Raw genomic sequence first — 16,232 nt, forward strand, 5'->3', positions numbered from 1 at the left:
CACCTTGTTGAATCAATGCCACGTAGAATTAAGGCAGTTCTGAAGGCAAAAGGGGGTCCAACACCGTATTAGTATGGTGTTCCTAATAATTCTTTAGGTGAGTGTATACTGTTTAGCCCAAGTTCACATCACCGTTTAGCTTTCTGTTCTTCTGATCTGTCAGAAGTAGAGAGAGGAAAAAAAAAACAGGATCCTTTTGCATCAGTTGTGATCTGTTTGAGCCATTTCCGTCTAAGATCTGTTTTTTTAGACGGAATAAAAGTTCTGCATGCAGTATTTTTTTCCCGCCTAAAAAAAAACAGATCTCAGATGGAAATGGCTCAAATGAATGACAACTAAGGCTACATTCACACGAACGTGGTGTTTTGCAGATCCGCAAATTGTGGATCCACAAAACACGGACACCGGCCCATGTGCATTCCGGAATTTGCAGACCTCACATGCCGTGGCTGTCATAGAAAATGCCTATTTTTGTCTGCAATTGCGGACAAGAATAGGACGTGTTCTATTTTATTTTTTTTACGGGGTTGCGGCACGGAGCAACGGTAGCGGACAGCACACAGTGTGCTGTCCGCATCTTTTGCAGCCCCATAAAAATGAATGGGTCCGCACCCGTTCCACAAAATTGCGTAACGGATGTGGACTCATTCATACGGTCGTCTGAATGTTGCCTTATGCAATAGGATCCGTTTTTTTTAAATCATCCTGTAAAAAAAAACTGATTCTGTGCAATCCTATGCATAACTGATACAACAGGATCCTGTTTTTTTTATCTTCTTCTAACGGATCAGTAAAACGTAAACGTAAACTGTGATATGAACTCAGCCTTAGGCTATTTTCACACTTGTGTTTAACTTTTCCAGTATTGAGATTCGGCAGAGGATCGCAATACCAGAGAAAAACGCTTCCGTTTTGTCCTCATTCATTGTCAATGGGGACAAAACTGAACAGAACGGAATGCTCCAAAATGCATTACGTTCCATTTGGGTGCGTTCCCATACCGGAGAGCAAACCGCAGCAAACTGTGGTTTTCTGTGTGGCATGGGATGCGGAGCAAAACGGATCCGGATCCATTTTCTCGGACACAATAGAAAGTGGATCCAGCACTCACTGACTTTCAATGGTGTTCATGCCGGATCCGTCATTGCTATTTTAAAGATAATACAAATAGATCTGTTCATAACAGAACATGCAGACAGTTGTATTATCAGAAACGGAAGCGTTTTTGCTGATCCTTGCCGGATCATGCGGAAACGCAAGTGTGAAAGAAGCCTTAGGTAGTGCTTGGACAAGCAGGATTTTATCTGTTATGTTATTTTGTATCTTGCAACATCTATACTTGTTGCCTTTATATACTCTACCAACTCTACTCTGCCGAAGCGGGTAGCGCAGCTCTGTTCAAAGTGTGTTGGCCATGCCAGGTTACTGCAGGTCAACTACCACTGAATAGAGCCAGAAGCACAGTTCTCCGTTCAGAGTGTAGTGGCTGTGCCCAGTGAATGGAAGCTATGCTGCAGTAACCCATTGTGGCCACTACACTTTGAACAGCGCTGGTCCTCCACCTCCATTCAAAGTGGTAGCTCCAGTGTTACAGGGATCATTCCCCCACCAATCTGATATTGATGATCTGTACTGAGGGAAGGTCCTCAATATCTGGAGCCCTGAAAACCCCTTTTAGGCAGCCTCTGCATAGCATAAAGCTATTACCAGATTACTGGACATATGAATGATTGTGATAAAAACTGTAGTTTCCACCACGAGTACCGATCCGGACCTAGGTGACAGTGCCTCTGCATTAATCCACATGGATTACCACTAATAAAGTAAAACTATTGCCTTGTACAACATGATACCTCCTTCCCTGATGTACCTTCCTTTCCGTGTTTCTTGTTTTGTATCTTGTGAAAATCATCTCTATACAAATTTAGGCAGTAAGGTGCCCAGAGGGGCGTTATTTTCTTTCAACAGTGCCCGGGAACTCCCCCATCCAGTGCCCAGGCCCACACTTCAGCAGAGCCCAAGTATGCCTCTCCTGGGCTGAGACCCCATGCCCCCATCAGCGCCATTGCCGCCGCCCCCCTGCTATATCACTGATGTAAGAAAACGCCCACACGTGCCTTCAGCTTCGCTGAGATACATCGCCCAGGCACATGCCCAGTGACACATTTGAGGAGCAGGACATGATGTGCGCAGGCAGTCTTTGGTACCGCGCCTGTGACATAAGGGGGCGGGGGTACGGCGGTAACAGCGCTGATGGGGGTGTGGAGTCTCAGCTCAGGAGAAGCGTGCTTGGGCTCTGCTGGAGTTTGGGCCTGGGCACTGGATGGAGGTGTTCCTGGGCACCTTGAAAGAAAATAACGCCCCTCTGGGCACCTTACTGCCTAATTTGCGTATCATATAAAGATGATTTTCACAAGACAGAAAATAAGAAACGCTGAATAGAAGGTACATAAGGGAAGGAGGTGTTATGTTCTACACAGCAATAGTTTTCCTTTACTAGTGATAATCCATGTGACAGATTTCCTTTAAGAGCTCATTTACATATCCATAAAAATCTTCAGGACATCTCTCTGAACTAGTGAATGACCCAGGAGCAGAAGCTACCGTTTGTGTTACAAACTAACATTACGTGAAGCCTGATTTCTGAAGAGGCTAAAGCTTAGGCTACTTTCACACTTGCGTTTTGGCTTTCCGTTTGTGAGATCCGTTCAGGGCTCTCACAAGCGGTCCAAAACAGATCAGTTTTGCCCTAATGCATTCTGAATGGAAAAGGATCAGCTCAGAATGCATCAGTTTGGTTCCTTTCAGTCACCATTTCGCTGCTTGCAGCGTTTTTGGTGTCCGTCTGATGAAACGAAGCCAAACGGATCCGTCCTGGCACACAATGTAAGTCAATGGGGACGGATCCGTTTTCACTGACACAATCTGGCACAATAGAAAACGGATCCGTCCTCCATTGACTTTCAATGGTGTTCAAGACGGATCCGTCTTGGCTATGTTAAAGATAATACAAACGGATCCGTTCTGAACGGATGCAGACGGTTGTATTATCTGAACGGATCTGTCTGTGCAGATCCATAACGGATCCGCACCAAATGCGAGTGTGAAAGTAGCCTGAGTTATTTAAGATAACGGAACCAGATCAAATGGCTTTTTCCTCATTCTTACAGCTTAAAATAGTGAGGTTTAGACACACAAAACACATACAAAGCAAGAAATAAAAACACAAAATAACACCAAAGTCATGGAAAGGACAACAGCTGACGCACATTACTCCACAAAGGTACTGCATGACCATGAATAGTGAAAATAGCTCCGCTGCTCCTTGACATAGATTAGAACAGTCAAGGGAGCTGACAGCAGTTTTCTACAACGCGTTCTATCTGTTGGTATTTCATTAGAGATAGAGACTTTCCCGGGCATTGCTCCAGAATCTTCAATCAGTATTCAGTTTGAGATCTGGTCACATAGGCAAATGATGTAAACATTATGGGCCAGATTTATCATTACTCTGACAGCTCCCTCCACTTTCACATATGGCTAAAGTCAGTTTTAGCCAAGTCAGATTTATGATCGGCCCTTTAAGACTGTAATAAATGTGGTTTGACGGTAGCAGTTTATCCGTCAGTAAGCAGCTTTACAAAAGTCGCACGTATTTATGAAAAAGTCACATGTTTTTATGAAAAAGTCGCATGTTCTATTAAAAAGTCTCATAAGATAAGCATGGTCCTCACTGGAGTGAAATTGCGCATTTTTTTGCGACTTTTTAAATAGCCACAATAGTAAATCTGTCTAGATATTCATTTACATAAGAAAACACGCCCACTTTCAGAAAACTGGCGAGCATAGTGCAGAGCAGACAAAAGTCGCAAATTTTTGCGCAGTTTAAGCGATTGCGCAAAAAATTGCGACTTTTTCACTCCATTTTTCTGACTTGAGCTAATGATAAATCTGGCCCTCTGTCTTCTACACGTCTAGTACTGAAGCAGCTTACAATTCACTCAACTGGAAAAGAGTGATTTTTTTCTATTTTTTTTTAGGGGGGGAACTATCTGGATTCACAGGTTTAATTATTTCTGCTTTGAGCTGATGTCAGTTTGGACACTGAATTGCTCAATAGTGGAGACAGAAATGATTTGACATAAATATGAAAAAGATGACATCCGGAGAGCCAGGTTTACACAGTGCAGTTTTGATGTACAGTATAGCCATAACATGGAGGGATACTAAGAAAATGAGAAGCGTGCATACATCTTTATTTGCTGCTGTCCTTTAGAATCCACTAAATAAACGGTTGTATGTGCACTTGGCAGCTGAAGACATCTGTGTTGGTCCCATGTTCATATGTGCCCGAATTGCTGAGAAAAATTATGTTTTAATATATGCAAATGAGCTTCTAGGAGCAATGGGGGCATTGCCATTACACCTAGAGACTGCTTTCCATGCAACTGCCGAGTCCTGTATTGCCAGGCAGTGTAAATGTTAAAATGACTGACCCTATCAATCAAACTGGAGAGGGCATGGCAGCTGCAGAGAGAACAGAGCCTCTAGGAGTAGCATTTATGCCCCCGTTGCTCCTAGATGGTTATTTGCACCTAATAAAACATAATTTTTCTCAGCAATTCGGGCACATATGAACATGGGACCAGCACAGATGTCTTCTGCTGCCAAGTGCACATGTAACAGGTCAGCCAGTGTCATAGGTACAAATCTGCCGACAGATGCCCTTTAAATGTATGCATTAAGCTAGTAGGCTTTATCATTTATCACAACTAAAAGGGTTAACTGAGACTAGAAAAAAATTGTCAGCTTTTTTACAGAACAGATCCATTCTTGTACATGAACTGGTCTGGTATGGCAGCCCCATTCAAGTAGTGTTTCTTGGTGGTGATTTCGAACATCATCTCATGAGTAAGTTTCATTAATGTATTTTGAAATAATACTTTTTCAAGGTGAATATTCTTTCTTAATACACAGTCTAAGAAACGTTTTTTGTCTTTCTTAAAGCATCAAAATGGATTCCAAATATGTCCACATTACTGGTCCCCACACAGGCATTTCAGCCTACAACAAAGATCCCCATTACATTTGTACATGTAATTTGTCAGCACCTTTATGCCGCCCTCTCCTGGCACAGCATGAGGTAGTGACAAACACACTGATACCAGCGTTCAGTATGGGTTGTAGTTTTATTAGTTGCAGCCAGGGTAATACTAGGCCAAATATTCAGGATTTGGGCCCAAACACAACATTTGTCACACATACAACTTTAGCGCCATCCTCAGTACAGTGATACAGTTGAACACTGTGGTGGGTCAAGGTAGCCTTTGACTCCCATCTCCAACGTTTACTCTTAGGCCTCTTTTACACGAGCGTGACGGATTGGCTCCGGATGCGTTTCAGTGAAACTCGCACCATTTTGCAAGGAAGTTCAGTCAGTTTTGTCTGCGATTGCGTTCAGTTTTTTCCGCGTGGGTGCAATCAGTTTTGATGCGTTTTTCATGCACGTGATAAAAAACTGAAGGTTTACAAACAACATCTCCTAGCAACCATCAGTGAAAAACGCATTACATCCGGATGCAATTTGTTTTTCACTGAAGCCCCATTCAAAGCAGAAGTGATGCGCTAAAAAAACGTTCATGTACACAGCCCCATTGAAATGAATGGGTCAGGATTCAGTGCGGGTGCAATGTGTTCATGTCACACCGCACCCACGCGGAAAACCTGCTTGTATGAAAGGGGCCTTTTGGATCACAGGCCACTAACCTGAATCCTAAGGCCCCTTGCAGACGAGCGTGTCCGGATTAGGTCCGGATGCACTGGGTCTGCGATCAGGGAAAATCGTGTGAGTGCGTAGGCAATTTCAGTCCGTTTTTCGCGTGAGTGCAATGCGTTTTGCACACGCGTGAGTAAAAACTGAATGTGGTACCCAGACCCGAACCCTGACTTTTTCACTGAAGTTCGGGTTAGGTGTTCTGTGGATTTTATTATTTTCACTTATAACATGGTTATTATAAAGGAAAATAATAGCATTCTTAATACAGAATGCTTACTAAAATGTGGCTTGAGGGGTTAAACAATAAAAAAAATTAACTCACTTCATCCACTTGTTCACGCAGCCGGCATCTTCTTCTTCTTCTTTCAGGACCTGCCAAAGGACCTTTGATGATGTAATCTTCTATCTTCATTCAGCAGGACCTGCGCTGACGTCACCGCGCTCACCACGTGGTGAGCGCGATTACGTCATCAAAGGTCCTTTGGCAGGTCCTAAAAAAAGAAGACATGACGGCTGCGCGAACAAGAGGATGAGGTGAGTTATTTTTATTTTATTTTTTAACCCCTCAATCGACATTTTAGTAAGCATTCTGTATTAAGAATGCTATTATTTTCCCTTATAGCCATGTTATAAGGGAAAACAATACAGTGAATAGACTTTATTGGGGTCCGGGGTTGCTCATCCCTATCATCTCTTAACAACCATGCGTGAAAATCGCACCGCTTCCGCACTTGCCTGCGGATGCTTGCGATTTTCACGCATCCCCATTCATTTCTATGGGGCCTGTGTTGCGTGAAAAATGGCAGAATATAGAGCATGCTGCGATTTTCACGCAACGCGCAAGTGATGCGTGAAAATCACCGCTCATCTGAACAGCTGCCTTGAAGTCAATGGGTCCGGATTCAGTGCGGGTGCAATGCGTTCACCCGCACAGAATTCTCGCCCGTGTGAAAGGGGCCTAAGGGATATTGTATAAACAGCACAGGCGGCTCGATGCAGGCAACTCAGGTCAGAAGAGGCCTGTATTGCAGATGGTGACATCAAGCAGAAGTCAGGTGAGTGAGTATTTGCTTTATTTTTTCCTTTGTCACTTTGGAGAAACAACTCCTTTAAAATGTGTCACCCATATTGTTTTACAGTTAAAACCAAACACTGATCCGTTTTTCCAATGTATTTTTATTTTCTGATTGTAGATTTTTTAATTCTATTTCCAAAACATGATTATGGGGGCTATCTTGCTAGAGCTGTTAACAAAATGTAGAGCTATGCATTACATTACCACCACAGGCCATAGAGAGGAGCTGACCTCACTGACTTCTATGGGAGATTTTTCTACACATGCCCTGTGATCTGTGCACAGGTCGGTAGAGTGTAGATACGTTCTGATTTCACCTCCTGTGAATGGTGGATCCTGTGTTATCTATATATAGGAGATATCTGTCATTGTCATCCTGCCCATGATAATAATGACTGCTGAAAAGTGATGTCTATAGAATAGGAAATGGTATCTATTATAAGGCTCTGTGGCCAATGTGAAAACTGCAGAATTTAGAATTTTTGTTTTTTAATATAGTCACATGGAAAATTAAAAACAATATGACCAAAAAATCTTACAAAAATAATACAAAAAATACATTAAAAATAATTTTAAAAAAAACTTGATTTAAGCAGCAGGTCATCATGACACATTCCCTTTACATCATCTGCATTTCAGTGAAGTATTTACCAATATTTTTGGTAGACTTTTGGTTACCTTCTTTGTTGCTCTCAAGTGTAAAAGGTTAATGATAGCCGATTTAAAGAAATTGATGGTGCTGCAATTCATTAACAAAATAATTAAGCAAATTTGCAACTCAGTAAACCTAGCGTAATACAATATAGTCACTATATCTTTATAAGTCACAAAAGAAAAAAGTCAGCCTCAGAAGCTCTCAAGGATTTATTAGGAGCACATCAGCATTCGCCTTTCCATTTAACTTGAACTTTCAGCCCATTGTCTCTGTGGAGAAAACAAATATATTTCACAATGTTAGTCATTAACTGCCAGTATCATATTGACTTGTCATTAAGTACTCGACATGTCAGAAATATTGACAGTGTTACCAAGCACTGCCAACATTAGAAACCCTACTTGCTTAAAAGTATCACTTAGTAATGTCTGGATGCTTGTAGCGCCAATATTGTGTTGTTGTATTCTATTTTTCATCAATTTTGTTGTAACTCCAGTACTTGATAGTCAATTTGAAAGGGCTTTCTTGTGAGGAAAGGATCATATCTAAGGTTATGAAACACATATACATGCATTTAAAAATATACATGCCACAAAATTGAATTCAGATGTTTTATTCAGTCCCACTTGCCACCGGTATATAAAAGCATCTAGCCATGCTGTCTGCCTTTACAGACATTTGTGAAAGAACGGATCGTTTTAAAGAGCACACTGAATACCAGCGTGTTCCTGTAATAAAATGCCACCACTGCAACAAGTCAGTTCATAAAATTTCCTACCTCCTAGTGGCTGTGCTGTGTTACTGCAGCTTATCTTCCTGTGAATTGAATGGAATGGGAGCTGCAGTAACCTGGCATCACCACTATACTTTGAACAAAGCTATGCTTCCTGCTCCATTCAAAGTGATAGTCCCAGAGCCAGAGGCACAGTTAATGAGTCGGGTGCATAGTGGCCCTCACGGATATGATATTAATAGCCTATCATGAGGATAGCTCATAAATATCAGGAGCCTCGAAAACTCATTTTCACCTTAGGAACCAGGCCATTTTTTGCTAATCTGACCAGTGTCACTTTATGTGGTGATAACTTTAAAATGCTTTGACTTATCCAGGCCATTCTGAGATTGTTTTTTTCGTCACATATTGTACTTCATGACACTGGTAAAATGGAGTAAAAAAAAAAACATTTTTATTTATAAAAAAATAAAAAATTTGGAAAAATGAGCAAATTTCCAAGTTTCAATTTCTCTACTTCTATAATACATAGTAATACCTACAAAAATAATTACTTTACATTCCCCATATGTCTACTTCATGTTAGGATCATTTTGGGAATGACATTTATTTTTTGGGGGACGTTACAAGGCTTAGAAGTTTACGAGTAAATCTTGAAATTTCGCAGAAATTTTCAAAAACCAACTTTTTAAGGACCAGTTCAGGTCTGAAGTCACTTTGTGAGGCTTACATAATAGAAACCACCCAAAAATGATCCCATTCTAGAAACTACACCCCTCAAGGTATTCAAAACTGATTTTACAAACGTCGTTAACCCTTTAGGTGTTCCACAAGAATTATTGGAAAATAGAGATACAATTTAAAAATTTTACTTTTTTGGCAGATTTTCCATTTAAATTTTTTTTTTCCAATTACAAAGCAAGGGTTAACAGCCAAACAAAACTCAATATTTATGGCCCTGATTCTGTAGTTTACAGAAACATCCCATATGTGGTAGTAAACTGCTGTATGGGCACACGGCAGGACGCAGAAGGAAAAGAACGCCATACGGTTTTTGGAAGGCAGATTTTCCTGGACTGGTTTTTTGACACCATGTCCTATTTGAAGCCCCCCTGATGCACCCCTAGAGTAGAAACTCTAAAAAAGTGACCCCATTTTAGAAACTACGGGATAGGGTGGCAGTTTTGTTGGTACTAGTTTAGGGTACATATGATTTTTGGTTGCTCTATATTACACGTTTTGTGAGGCAAGGTAACAAGAAATAGCTATTTTGGCACCGTTTTTATTTTTTGGTATTTACAACATTCATCTGACAGGTGAGATCATGTGGTATTTTTATAGAGCAGGTTGTCATGGACGCGGCGATACCTAATATGTATACTATTTTTTTATTTATGTAAGTTTTACACAATGATTTCATTTTTGAAACAAAAAAATCATGTTTTAGTGTCTCCATAGTCTGAGAGCCATAGTTTTTTCAGTTTTTGGGTGATTATCTTGGGTAGGGTATAATTTTTGTGGGATGAGATGACGGTTTGATTGGCACTATCTTGGGGTGTGTATGACTTTTTGATCACTTGCTATTACACTTTTTGTGATGTAAGTAATACAGTATGTATACTTTTTTTTATCTATGTAAGTTTTACCCAATAGCAGCTTTTTTAAAACAAAAAAAATGATGTTTTAGTGTCTCCAAATTCTGAGCCATAGTTTTTTTATTTTTTGGGCTCATTTTTTGCGGGATGAGGTGACGGTTAGATTGGTACTATTTTGGTGGGCATCCGCTTTTTTGATCGCTTGCTGTTGTACTTTTTGTGATGTAAGGTGACAAAAAATGGTTTATTTAGCACAGTTTTTATTTTTTATTTTTTTACGGTGTTTATCTGAGGTCATGTGATATGTTTTTAGAGCCGGTCGATACGGACGCGGCGATACCTAATATGTCTACTTTTTTTTTCTTCTAATTTTTACCAATTTTGTTTTACTTTATTTGGGGAAAATGACGTTTTTGTTTATTTTTACTTGAAACTTTAAATTTTTTGGGGGGGAAACTTTATTTTTAAAACTTTTTATTTTCACTTTATTTTTTGTCCCAGTTTGGGACTTCAACTTTTGGGGGTCTAATCCTTTACAATGCATTCCAATACATCTGTATTGGAATGCATTGGCTGTATGAGTAATACTGTGATTATTACTCATACAGCTTCCGGCCTGTGAGATCCAGGGGGCTGGATCTCACAGGCTCATCACAGGAAGGCAGCGCCGATGCCTCAGGAAGGCATCGCACTGCCTTCTATGCCATCGGGTCCCCCCTACAGCCCTACCGGGACCCGATGGCACCGCTGCCCGCAACATGTAAAAGCCGCAAACCGCAGGTCTGAATTGACTTGCGGTTTGTGGCGATCGCCGACACGGGGGGTCACGGGACCCCCCCGCGCATTTACCAAAGGTGCCTGCTCAATGATTTGAATAGGCACCAGGTTCCGATCACCGCCCGCCGAGCGGCGGTGATCGGAAATACATAGGACGTACAGGTACGCCCTGTGTCCTTAAGTACCGGGACATCAGGGCATACCTGTACGCCCTATGTCCGGAACAGGTTAAAGTTTGGTGGAAGAGGGATAATGCTAATGGTCTCTTTTCCATGGGTTGGCCTAGGCCCCTTAGCTCCAGTGAAGGAAAATCTTTATGCATCACCATACCAAGAAATATTGGACAATTGTATGCTTCCAACTTTTTGGAAACAGGTTGAGGAAGGTCCTATTCTGTTCCAGCATGACTGTGTCCCAGTGTACAAAGTAAGTTTTATAGAGGAATGGTTAGGTGAGGTTGGTGTGGAAGAACTTGACTGGTCTGCACAGAGGCCGGACCTCAACCTTACCAAACATGTTTAGGAGGAACTAGAATAGAGATTGTGAGCCCTCTCTTCCCACATCAATGTCTGATCTCCTAAATGTTTAAATTGGCAAAAATTCCTACAGGCACACTCCAAAATCTTGTAGTAAGTCTCCTCAGAACAGTGGAAGCTGTCTTAGGCTACTTTCATACTAGAGTTTTTTGTGGATCCGTCATGGATCTGCAAAAACGGATCCGTTACAATAATACAACCGCATGCATCCGTCATGAACGGATCCGGTTGTATTATGTCTTATATAGCCAAGATGGATCTGTCATGAACTCCATTGAAAGTCAATGGGGGACGGATCCGTTTTCTATTGTGTCAGAGAAAACGGATCCATCCCCATTGACTTACATTATGTGCCAGAGATATCTTGCTCCGTACCATATCGCGGACAGAAAAATGCTGCAGGCAGCGTTTTGGTTTCTGCCTCCAGAGCGGAATGGTGACTGAACGGAGGCAAACTGATGCATTCTGAGCGGATCCTTTTCCATTCAGAATGCATTAGGGAAAAACTGATCCGTTTTGGACCGCTTGTGAGAGCCCTGAACGGATCTCAGAAATGGAAAGCGAGGAAGGGACCGACTCCATATTAATACCTATGGATTTAGAACAGAATGTCATAAAAGCTCCTGTAGGTGAAATGTGTAGTTGTCCTGATACTTTTGTCCAAATGGTGTATTTGAAAGCACATTTGTATACAGTCTATACATGGCACACACTGCTAAGGAGGCTCGAAGGGGTCCCCATCTGTAGTTTAAATGCTCTGAGTAGACTACATCAGCAATCAGCTAAGATGAAGTAAAATACATGTGAATTACTAGTTCCTGTCGCCTTGCTGTAACAGCTCTTTGGAATAGAAGAATATGCTAGACAAACCAGGACGTTGGCAGGCTTATCACAGTGGCAGCCACGATGCTTACATCATTGTGTGTGTGAAGATATTAAGCATTAGGAACACCTGATTACACAAAGAAGTTTTCCAGCAAGTAAAAAAAAATGCTTTGCAATTAAAGGGACAGTTTCATCAGAACAGGGTATATTTTTTTTTTATTCAATATTAATAGAAAACAAATTTATTTTTAGAAATATTTCTGTTTTTATTTTGACAGTTGAATGCCATTGAAAATGAAATAAAAAATATTGTTCTTCTGTAGCAATCTACACAAAGACATAAAACTCCTATATACGGTAGATAGGTAACCCATTGTTACAGCAGTGAGGCTGCTGAAAGCCTAAACAGCCAGGGAAAGAAGTAGTATATATGGAGTGACTTCAATAAAATATATATCCAAAAAACATCCACTCGTTTTTTGTAAAAAATAAACAACATAGAATATTCACTGATAGGTTGTTGACAGGAACCCAAGACTTTGAGAAACCACTAAAGCGCAGCCACACTTCTCAGAGCACTGAACATCCAGGTTTCATCGGCTCTGCTTGGCTTTTCCAGCGTGCAGAATACAGAGCCCATGTACTTCATATGGATCCGTACGCCATTCTATAAAAACATTATTTGCATCTCAAAATGGTGGCATTAAAAGATATAACTTGACCGACAAAAACAAGTCCTCATATGGCTACATAAACTGGAAACTTGGCTCTTGGAATGCGGTGGTGAAAAAAACAATATGGGGGACATTTATTAAGACTGGTGAGTAGTTTAAGGCCATTTTCATGCCATAAACTGTAGTGGAAAATGATGAATGAGACGGGCCGGATGGCCGTCCCTCTTCCCTACCCACCCCACGCCCCCTTTTCCCGCCACTTCGGAAAAGTGGCGTGAGCAGGGTAAAGGCACAGATTTTTTTCGCAAAACACCATAATAGGTCACATAGTGGAATAAAACAAAAAATAAATGTCCGCCTATGTCCTTAAATGGACATATCTATCAGAAGGGGTTATTTTTTAAAACTCAATATTCATAGAAAACAACTTTTAGAATATTTGGCAGTTTTTCTTTTTTAATTTCGGCAGCACTATACAAAATATTGTCATTCTGTAGGATTCAGCACAGTGAGGTAAACTCATATCACATTGTCAGTTTACTGCTGCGGTGAGGGGAATAGGTTATCTGCTAGCATAATAGTAGATGTAAGTTTGGATAACAGTATGACAGCACTATTATTCTCTTGATGGACCTAGATAAATTTGCCAAATGTCCAAACAAAGGAGGATGGTAAAGAGACAAGACTATCCACCCATTTTTTGTAGCAAAAAAAACCCCAAAACAAAAACACTTATATGCTGTTGATATGTGATAAAATAAATTGATGACACTGCCCCTTTAAAGGCCAAAAATAGCTACGGTATGTCCTTGAGCGGTTATTTCCTAAATAAGCAGAGGTGATCTAAAAACTATGATTTTGTTGTCTGCAAGTAAAGTACAGAAAAAAGACATACAGAGAATGATCAAAAAGTACAAAATATTCTATAAAAGCTGTATACAAAATGCAAAGGGGGATATTTACTAATCCTATAGGAAGTGTAAACTTAAACAGGGCGTCTAAAGATGTGCAAAATTTATCACAGTGGCTCGGGCTGGATAATAAATTTGGTGCATGGGTAGACACTGTAGTCTACAGTACCTGTATAACCACCTACTGGTTGGCTTACCATCGCCAATCAAATGTTTGGGTATAGATCTGTCACCAGAAGTTGAAAAGAATGGTGTGGTATTAAACAAGCAGGACGTGCTCAAACCCACATGCAGTTGTGCATATATATAGGGGAGCAGATCCTGCACTTGTGGCCCGTTGCTAATGACGATCCCCAGCAAAAATGCATACAGTGGAGGATGACCGCAGCGAACCACAAGTACCACAATAGACATCCTACACAAGATAGCAATTATGTGGATGTGATAATCAATATAACAATATAACAAAATAATAGCAAAGACAGGTGCACTCTGCAGTCTTACTAAACCCTTAAACTGATTTTAAAATTGAGAGATTAGCCAACATATCCTACGGTGTAGGACATGTCTGAGCCCGAGCACCGCGCCAAGGTTTCTCAAGTAGCTCGGGGACCTAACACTCACCTACCTGGGCCTATGTGGGCAATACCAGGAGCCAGTGGGCAAATTAAAGGAGCATGAGGCCGACTCACAAACAACTCACCAGTTACCTCCAGCATGTGGCCATGCTTGCAATGGGAGGAGGGAGGAGTCTGCGAGTCCCACTCAAGACTGGCTGATGAGGCCCAGGCCTCACAGGTGCACCTAAATGTAGCCTGTAGATGGAAAGCAGGCACATTTAAATTGGAATTGATACACATCCAGGAATCTCTATATATACAAACTTAAAAGAATGGCGTGGTATTAAACAAGCAGGACGTGCTCAAATGTGCCTGCTTTCCATCTACAGGATACATTTAGGTGCACCTGTGAGGCCTGGGCCTTATCAGCCAGTCTTGAGTGGGACTCGCAGACTCCTCCCTCCTCCCATTGCAAGCATGGCTACATGCTGGAGGTAACTGGTGAGCTGTTTGTGAGTCGGCCTCATGCTCCTGTAATTTGCCCACTGGCTCCTGGTATTACCCACATAGGCCCAGGTAGGTGAGTGTTAGGTCCCCGAGCTACTTGAGAAACCTTGGCGCGGTGCTCGGGCTCAGACATGTCCTACACCATAGGACATGTTGGCTAATCTCTCAATTTTAAAATCAGTTTGAGGGTTTAGTAAGACCGCAGAGTGCACCTGTCTTTGCTATTATTTTGTTATATTGTCACCAGAAGTTGGCACCTGAAATACACAGGTTCGTCAAACTTGTAATGGAGGGAGATCGTAAGTACCACACTGCTGTTACTGTAGTCAATGCTACGCATATAACCCTTATGAATATTTTGGGATTAACCTCACCTCTACATATTTTTCTTGGTATCTTTATAATTTTCCTCAAGAGGGTAAAAACCTCTTATCTCAATGGAAACACATCCACCTTTCTCTTCTAAAAAGCATTAACAATTTGAAGATGTTGATTCTTCTGAAATTTCTTTGTTTGAAACTCTTCTTATTTTGGTACGGCATCACATTTTGCTACTTTTCAAAACCTTGTATGGAGGGATGGGAAACATCAAGTACATAGCTCGGTTCTATCAGCTAGTGTGTTGCGGGCAGGATAGGCCATTCCAGATACAATTATACAAACCGGATTCCAAAAAAGTTGGGACACTATACAAATCGTGAATAAAAACTGAATGCAATGATGTGGAGGTGCCAACTTCTAATATTTTATTCAGAATAGAACATAAATCACGGAACAAAAGTTTAAACTGAGAAAATGTACCATTTTAAGGGAAAAATATGTTGAATCAGAATTTCATGGTGTAAACAAATCCCCAAAAAGTTGGGACAAGGCCATTTTCACCACTGTGTGGCATCTCCCCTTCTTCTTACAACACTCAACAGACGTCTGGGGACCGAGGAGACCAGTTTCTCAAGTTTAGAAATAGGAATGCTCTCCCATTCTTGTCTAATACAGGCCTCTAACTGTTCAATCGTCTTGGGCCTTCTTTGTTGCACCTTCCTCTTTATGATGCACCAAATGTTCTCTATAGGTGAAAGATCTGGCCTGCAGACTGGCCATTTCAGTACCCGGATCCTTCTCCTACGCAGCCATGATGTTGTGATTGATGTAGAATGTGGTCTGGCATTATCTTGTTGAAAAATGCAGGGTCTTCCCTGAAAGAGATGACGTCTGGATGGAAGCATATGTTGTTCTAGAACCTGAATATATTTTTCTGCATTGATGGTGCCTTTCCAGACATGCAAGCTGCCCATGCCACACGCACTCATGCAACCCCATACCATCAGAGATGCAGGCTTCTGAACTGAGCGTTGATAACAACTTGGGTTGTCCTTGTCCTCTTTGGTCCGGATGACATGGCGTCCCAGATTTCCAAAAAGAACTTCGAATCGTGACTCATCTGACCACAGAACAGTCTTCCATTTTGCCACACTCCATTTTAAATGATCCCTGGCCCAGTGAAAACGCCTGAGCTTGTGGATCTTGCTTAGAAATGGCTTCTTCTTTGCACTGTAGAGTTTCAGCTGGCAACGGCGGATGGCACTGTGGATTCTGTTCACTGACAAT

This window comes from Bufo bufo, chromosome 2, assembly GCF_905171765.1.
Source record: "Bufo bufo chromosome 2, aBufBuf1.1, whole genome shotgun sequence".
Classification (NCBI taxonomy): Eukaryota; Metazoa; Chordata; class Amphibia; order Anura; family Bufonidae; genus Bufo; species Bufo bufo.